Here is an 8,044-nt window from a genome sequence, read left to right on the forward strand (position 1 = left end):
CCACTGAAAAAACAACACATTCTCCATTGAGGTATTTCTTAACTCCCTTTTTGAATCCATTTGTTGAGAAAAGGAAGTTTGTGGTAGTTAACACAGAGGCACAGCCACCTTAATGAAAAATTTCAATTCTGCAGCTAAATATTCTTGCCCTATAAACAGCTGAAATTCATATAGTTCTTAGCAAATTGTCCTATACAAAGATGCGTGGAACAAGATAGCAGGCAAACACATCCAGTTCTTTGCAAACCCTGCCCTGTAGAAGTAGTTGCCTACTTCTACACAAGCTATAATCACAACAGGAAAATGCTATGGCTTTTCAAGAGCCAGTTAGAAATAATGAAATACTACTCCCTAGTAGACTTGTTTGTGATACAGTCAATGGTGATTAACTAAATATTTATTCAGCAGTAGATGATAACCCTGCTGAAAGGTAAGCCCCATCAGTTTTCCATAAGATTATCAACAGACCTTTATTTACCACAGCAGGAGCCTGAATCTGTCCTGCTTCCCCCACACACCAAGTGAGTGAGTGGCACAGCGGGATACTATTCAGCTGCAAAGCATTTAGCACCCATTACCTGCTCCCATCAAACTTCACGTCCCTAGAGGTCACAGATCACTTAGACATATCATGCTTAAGTATATCAAAAAATTGTGCCTTCTATGTGAAGCAATATTGTTGACTGAATCTCTGTTTTTGTAAGCATATTTGACTGCTTTATATAAGTTAAAAAGAACCCAAAGTTTCTCTGAAACCTTAAGGAGTGTAGGTTTATTCTTGTTCTAGCTGTAGACTCTGGTTGAATAGGACTTTTCTCTGTATTTACAGGTTGAATGCCAAAGCAACAATCATGACTTGAGACACTAACATAGTTGTGTTCAAGAAGTGCAAACAAACATGATTCATTGTGACTATGTATGTCATCAGGTCCTGCATGCTTCAGCCTGAAGTATAAAAACAGCTATTGTAAACTGTGACAAACGGTTCTTCAGCATGTTTAATCAAATGTTTATCATTTCTGTACATATCCGTCAGAAGCATCTGCTTAGCAAACCCTACATTGTGCGTCCAAACACAAGACCATGATTTCAAGTGTGGGGCTACTGAGACATTAAGCTTGGTGCCAGTACATCTCTTTTTCCTGTCAAGCTGTTACTCAAATTGTTTCTCTAACGAGGTCAGGGTACCAGCAATTTGTGTTTACTACATCTGAAAGAAATGGCTAATATTTGCCTAAATAGATAATGTTTGCAATTAACATGAACTTTCCAACGAAGAAAGTGACATAAGCTCATAGGTATTTAAACAGTGAATACGAGCAACATCTCCACAAGAATTTTAAGATTTCTCAGTTTCCCAGCTTGGGAAGTCAGTTTCATATCCAGATTAAATGCTTTGAGACTAAGGCACATGATGCCTACTACTACAATCAGAGCTCTGTAAGAGGGATACGTTAAAAAGAACGAACTTTATTTAAAAAAGTGAAAAAGATACTGGCAGTAGTCAGTCACTGCTATTAAGAGAACTTTACACATCTGCGCAAACAGGGAAGTATTTCTAATACATGGTTCTCTGGAAACATTACATTAATGTTGTAGGTGTGTATATTCAAAAAGACTGAAATCAGTTTTCAGCCTGCTGAAGTTTAACCCTGGGGTAGACCAGAAGACCACAAAAGCTTAAGTGTTTCAGATTTAATTTCAACCCATAAAAAACACCAATTAGTGAAGGGTGACTATATTACAAATCATCTTTTTTTGTTGTTTAAATAAATAACCTGCTCACATACCATGACAGCAAAAGATCAGAAGCTATAATAATGGTTATGCTTCTTGTATAACCTTGCAGTCGCTTGTGATACTATCCTGTCTACTGATGTGCAATGAAAAGCTGGGAAAAGAGGTGATGAAAGAAGAGTTTAAGAGCTGGATTGCAAAGTAATTTGACAATACATTTAAGAAAAGTTTCCAGAGTCAGGAATAGGTTTTGCTATGCTTTTCTTCATGTATCAACTCTGCTGTTTCGTTGCTCATTGGCTTCCGTTTTCATCCTTTATCTCTTGGTGGTAGTTATGCCATCTTCCCCTACACGTCAAAACATTCCAAGCTGGAGGTATCTAAGATCAAGGGAGTGCTGCTGAGCAGTGATAATGACATCAGTGCTTTATCCTCCATTTCAGAGAAGTTAAAGAGGAAGACAGGTTATTAGAATTTTACTAACCACAACCTTGGTAAACAGTTAAACATGAAAAAAAAAAAACAACAAACCAACAGTTATCCTTTAATTTCTCAATTTTCAGTTTTATTAGTATCACTTCTACTTTTATAATCCAGCCACAACATTTGCTGATCATTCTGTTAAGAGCTGGGAACATAAATAAAAAAATGAAGAATAAGTGGTACATTTTATAATCTAAGCTGTTCAATGACCACAACAAGCATATTTTAGAGTATTATTTGGAATGGAAGTTTTTACTTCCCATTTCCCAAAGGGAGTTAGCTTTATCTAGAAACTTCTCCATGCGCTAGCACTATTAACTTTAACCTTTTAAACTATGCCTGTAGTCAAGAGTCAAGTTATTTTTTTCCAGCCTCAATGAAAAGTAACTTAATGGCACAAACAACAAAGTTGGATTATACCGTACGTACCTCATCACACAAAACACATTTGTTGAGTTTGAGAAAGAAACAATTCATCTCCACTCCGCTTGTTTGGTAAACCAGGCCTTACCCTCTACTCATTCTTACTTTTTTGTGCTTATATTTTCAAGCGTTCAGTGTTAGTTTGCCTGCATCTTTGCAGAGTTGGTCTCCTCACTTATCTAGTAAGTCAGATGTCTAAGTCTCAAGGTACAGAAAAATTTTGTTCTATCAGATTCAGATCACAGAACAGGCAGGTATTTCTACTTATGATTGATTAGTCTCAGATGAAATGCTGAATCTTGATTATTTTCTTTCCAGTAACATTCAAGGTTTCCTGCATTTTGAGGATGTTCAAGATCTTGTTTCTTTGCTGACTGCTAATAGCTAAAAGAAGGAATAAGGCTGCAACAAAGAGTAATTTTGTGCTCGCAGATTTAGTTTCCTCTCCAAGAAACTATCAGCTGTTTAGCTGTGGATCAAGACACTTTTCCAAGACAACAAATGCAATCTCAGCAGAAAACCCATGCTTCTGACAAAGATCATGACCCGAGTTAACAGCAAGAGTTAAAAGTCAGGAACAGACTTGGAACACACTGGGCAAGAGTCATTCATCACTATTAAATGCCAAATTAAGTATTGGCAAAAGACTAACTAATTAGTATGGAACTAACAAAACCAGTTAAGTCTTAATGACAGATAAGTTTTTTGACATGTTGTACAATCTAGGAGGCAACCTTCCAGTTTTCCTTCTTTTCTATCACCCAAGGGATGTTTCTCTACATTTCTTTGCCTTAGAAGAGGGCCATAATGTACAGCCAATAACATGACTCAGCTGTCTCAAAATTTCGGAGAACTTTACAGTAATTCTTAATCAATTCAATAAGTCTCCTGCATTCGACAAATATGCTTTGTGGTTCACAATCCTCAAAAGCTACATCAGCAAGCGTTTCTTTGAACAGAAGCTGTAAGCAAACTTGCCAAAGTTTTCCTACATAAAAATTCATGAATAAAAGTGAATTTAAGGAAATATGTTAATGGGTAGACAAAAAAAATAATCCCAAACCCAATCTCTTTGAGGTATAACTAACTTTCTACTGGTAAAAAGCAACGGCGCATGAAACGAGATCACTGAACCTTAAGTTCTATGTTTGACCCAACTGTTTTAAACTAGACTGCAGAAGTAGTTATTTACTTCTATTGCTGCAAGTTAGCAACATGTCAGATGGGCAAAAACTTCAACAGTATTCCATCATTCTCTCCCCTTCAGCTTCACAGAGGTAAGCTCGTTTCTTTGAATTTCCTTTTTACATGTCTAGAGCTCAGGTATTTTAGCATAGTTTTTCAAAAATAGACTACAAATATTCCAAGTGAGTGTACCTGGTCAATTATGCCAGCTAAGTGCTTTTATTCCCCACTTTACTGGCTTTAAGAAAAGAACACTCTTAATATAGAGCAAGTGATGACGTCCACTGTCCCTCGCATGTCCTGTTTGAAACACACAGGCTTCTTAAACTGCCTTTCACAAAATCTGTGTCCAGAATTAACTAGAAAAATACTTTTCTAGAATTGAAGTGTAAATGCATGCTATATAAAATAAAACATGCCACCTGCAAAACCATTAAGTACTCCTTAGACTGAGAAGACAGATCCAGAATTACATAGCCTATCCTCAGCCTGCTGTATTTTCATTTGACCACAAGTTAACTTACAGGATTTATCAAAATATCTTTTTCTCTCTTTTTTAATAGTGTAATTCCATCTGCCCCCCAGTTGGGCTTAGTTTTGTGTTGAGCTTTTTTGTTTATTTGGGGTTTTTTTAGGGCTTGGGTTGTTTTTTTTTTAATTTAATACTCTTTTTTTAAAATTTAATACTCTAGCAGTGCTTCAGGGAAAAAAACCCACAGTTAATACCTCAGAGCATTATTTTGGGTTCATTCAACACTCCATTAACCTAAAAAGAAATAGATTTATAGAATAAATTCAGTCGGAAAGAACCTCTGGAGGCTGTCTGGACCAACCCTGTACTCAGAACACTTCACATATGTTTGGTGTCCAAATAAATATTAAGAGAAACAAATCAATTTTTTCTCTCCACTGCTCACATTCGGATCAGGATACTAAAAGAAAAACTTGTAGCAGAATTCTTTGCCACGACACATCCAACTTAAAGGGCAAAACAAAATTCCCATCCAGTTTTAGCATAAATATTTTTGTGGCCTCTTCTAACCATAGCTACAATTTCAGACAGGCATCATCACTTGGAGCAACTGGATGTCTGGTTTTTCAAAAGGATAAGACAAAACTCCTACAAGCACAGCATGCAATGCATAAAAAGCCGTAAAAAACCTACCAAACCCTACCTTAGCTTACACTACAAACTACAAGTCTGCTTCTTCAGTTGGCCAAAGCACAAACTCTTATTCTTTCTCTAATGCTCCCCCTCCAACTGAAATCACACACACTCATAAAAGAGGCACATATGGCACATTTTTCGTCAACTTGGAGATTTACTAGATTTCACACAGTTTTTGGTAATTACAAAACAGTAAGTAATAAGACAAAACTTCATTTTATAATGGTATTTTAAGACTGAAAGACTAATTTCTGCAGTATTACTCCCGCTCCAGTTATAACTCATAAAAATCAGGTTCCTCACCAGTACCAAAGTTTAAAAAAATTTTAGCTTCCCCTCACCCAAATACAACAAACATCCCATTAACTACATCCTTTGTTAACCTCGATTAATGTACTCAACTAGGCAAAGCAAGCCTACATATTATAGCCATCTACAAGATTCTAGTATTTCTTGCATTATTTGGAATTAATGTTTCATCATCCCAATTTCATTGCCCCTAAAACAGGCAAGAAAAGCAATAGCAACCATTTTCTATTTGGAAGTGACAGATCTTTGCAAGGTGTTCAGATATCTGAGTAGTCCTGGCACCTAGAAGAATCTGCACCAGAAGGCTAGAAACTTACATAATGAATGGACTTTTTATATACAAATATTTTAAGAAAGCACTTTTTGCAGGCTAAATGTCAGCCTTGGGCTTGTCATCAAGCCATTCATAGATAACTTGAAATTCGTTCCAAGTTACAAACATGAAGACCATCAAGGTTTTTCAAAATTGTATTACACATGACCAAACCATTAAAAATTTGAACCTGAGGAACAACTGTGATCGGGAAGACCATTCTTTATGTAGTAACACCTTTTAAAGGTGTAATTTCCTTCCAATAACTGGAAACCTCTTATGATATACTTGGTCTTGTGAGATAGCATGATGGTAAAGTGTGAAACCCTTTCTTGTTGTAGAAATCCCTATCCTAAAGCTTCCAGCAACTTCTTAAAAGTATCCCTCATTTGCTTCCAGAAAGCAGGAATAGTTTAATTGTCAGAGAAAGAGTTAACTAAGTATTGAACTACTTTATGTCTTCTAATAAAGCACAGTTGCTTTGCAAACAGCTCAGCTACACCACCTTTCCCAAAGAATACTCCAGAAAAAAAAACAAAACCAAACCAAACACTCAGTTTCATTATTCATGAAAGTAAACTGCAATAAGAATCAAAACAAATTTGCAATTAACACAGAATGACAATTTGAAGTGAGTGAACAACTAAAACACCTTGGGATGGATTTGTAGACTGGGCAGTGTGCTTTGGAAAGAAAAAAAAAAAAACACCAAACCCCACAACCAAAAACATGAAACACTGTCTCCAGGTTGCTAAGAATGGCAACAAGTTGACACCTATGAAATGCAGGGGATCCACTCCAGTCAAACTCCAATTGCAGCTCTGAAGTTGTTGTATTTATTGTCTTAATGAAAAAGCAGAATATTTCATGGATCACAAAGGGAATTGTGTGGTTTCATAAATTCCTCCGCAAGCACTGTGAGTCTGGTTGATGTGTGGTTTGTCTACATGATGACATTGGCTAAAATATACTTCCAAATAACTAACCACTCTGGAAAAATTTGCCAATGTTATTGTTTGAGAATAAAGTTATTTATTGTGTAACTTTAAGTTCACATGGGGTTTTATTTCAGAACAGCTTATCTAGTCAGTTCCCCACAGCAGACAAACCATTAAATCCCATCATCCCAAGTACTGGAATATTCCTAGGAACTAATAGTGTTTACGCACAACAAGAGGTGGACTTTGGTTGTTACACTGCATTATAGAACTGCAGCATGCAAGCAGCTGAAGCAACAGGTATTAGAACATCTTTATAAATTAATTGTGAGCTAGGAGAAATTCAAGAATGATTCAGGTCATGATGGGAAAGTTTCTAACTTTATCCAGTGTGATGAATTTGAAAGCCAGCTATAGCTCAAAGCAGGGATGTGAGGGTACAAGTAACTGACAGAACAGAGCCAGGATTTCTTCTATTGAGTACGACGAAATCCAGATTCAGAATCCAGTTTACTGATCCTTGGCATGTTTGCTGCAAAATGCAGCAGAACTGCAGAATTAACTCAAGCAAAGCTTTATAGCCCATACTGTCTAATTTTAAACATGTACTTTCCTTGTTCTGAATACGCTCTGTTTATAAAGCAACCTCTGTTCAATCACATTTTTAAAGTCAACACGGAAAGTTACAGTGAAAAAAATTTAGACACGTACCAGTAACAGCAGCAGAAGTAACAGGTCTGATACCTTAACTTAAGGAATACTGAAAACAGCAACAAACCCCCACAAAGAAAAACAAGCATGCGGTTTGTATTAGTTTGGTCAAAGTTTTGTTAACATTCAGTCTACTGGAAAATACACAAGTACTGGTAAGAAATGGGAGTTTCATATTTAACATCAATAAAAACAGGTATCTGGACAGGATGAAATAAGAAAGAAGTATTTTTACAGGTAGCAAAGATGCGACGCTGCTACTGTAAGTCGAATGCACCTGGGAATAGGAGATGGAATGCCACCGATCCATGCACACACCCAGTCGGAAGAGGCTCTGCTCCCGGTGTCATTAACTAGCCCAGCCCTGAGCCTACAGACACTCCATCACAAGAGCTGCTGAAACATATTTCCAGACAATAGCTGTATTTCGGGGGCGGAGGGAGCCACACTCGAAAGCAATAAAGCACGACGGTTTTTCCTCTCCCGGATCGCGTCCCGACGAGGGGAGACCCACAGAGCAGGACTCGGCGGCGGAAAGCCTTGGAGCTCTCCCAGCCCAGGGAAGTCCCATCGCAGCGCTCCTCCTGGAGGACGCGGCCGCGCTCCGACCCCCCTCCAGCCACCCGGGGGTCGCGCTTCCCCCTCCGGCTGCCGAAGACGAGCAAGACCCCCCCGCAGCCCACAGAAAGCGGCGCTCCCCTCCGCCACCGCCCGGCCAGAGTACCGGGACGCCCCCGGAAAGCACTGCCGTGGCGGGAGACAGCCAGGCAGCTCCAG

The sequence above is a fragment of the Charadrius vociferus genome, unplaced genomic scaffold, assembly GCF_000708025.1.
Source record: "Charadrius vociferus isolate BGI_N301 unplaced genomic scaffold, ASM70802v2 scaffold311, whole genome shotgun sequence".
NCBI lineage: Eukaryota > Metazoa > Chordata > Aves > Charadriiformes > Charadriidae > Charadrius > Charadrius vociferus.